General features: G+C 47.8%; 1 non-coding gene across 1 annotated transcript; it reads right to left on the bottom strand.

Moving 5' to 3' along the window:
• Positions 1–352: 352 nt before the first annotated feature.
• Positions 353–435, bottom strand: trnal-cag (transfer RNA leucine (anticodon CAG)). The gene has a single exon. It is a non-coding gene; the product is annotated as a tRNA-Leu (tRNA).
• Between the last annotated feature and the right edge of the window lie 236 nt (positions 436–671).

Genomic DNA, 671 nt, shown 5'->3' with positions numbered 1-671 from the left:
TGATTTTTCCACATTCAAGGATGCTCATCCCATTTATACTTCCTCTCTCCTTAAGTTATCATGTCCAATACTTCACACTCCTCCTCCTTCATAACAATATCTGCATCACCCTCTCATTCGGGAAAACAGTAAAGTATTCATTAAGGATATTGGCAACATCTTCCACCCCGATACAAAGGTTACATTTTTGGTCTTTTATGTGCCCTGCTGTTTGCTTCGTTGCCTCTTACACTCATGTTTTGTTGCAACATCTTTGGGTCCATTGTTCCTTTGTTTGTCCATGTTCTTGCCTGCTTTCTCTTTGCTTTTCACCGCTGCTCCCAAACGCCTCCAGTGCAGTCAAAACACAAGGTGTCAGAAGTGGGATTCGAACCCACGCCTCCAATGGAAACTGCAACCTGAACGCAGCGCATTAGACCGCTCGGCCATCCTGACTACCTGCGACATGCTATCAATGCTAAGGAAATTATTCATTCTTTGTGAAAGTATTTGTGAGATTGTGGAAATGTCTGGAAGAGGAAAGACGAGCGGGAAAGCTCGAGCCAAGGCCAAGTCTCGCTCCTCCCGGGCTGGACTGCAGTTCCCGGTGGGCCGTGTTCACAGGCTCCTGAGAAAGGGTAACTATGCTGAGCATGTGGGTGCCGGAGCCCCGGTCTATCTGGCTGCTGTGC

The sequence above is a fragment of the Heterodontus francisci genome, unplaced genomic scaffold (genome assembly GCF_036365525.1).
Source record: "Heterodontus francisci isolate sHetFra1 unplaced genomic scaffold, sHetFra1.hap1 HAP1_SCAFFOLD_330, whole genome shotgun sequence".
In the NCBI taxonomy this organism is placed as follows: Eukaryota; Metazoa; Chordata; class Chondrichthyes; order Heterodontiformes; family Heterodontidae; genus Heterodontus; species Heterodontus francisci.
Note: the sequence above shows the minus strand (reverse complement) of the source record. Positions and strands in the feature narration are given on the sequence as shown.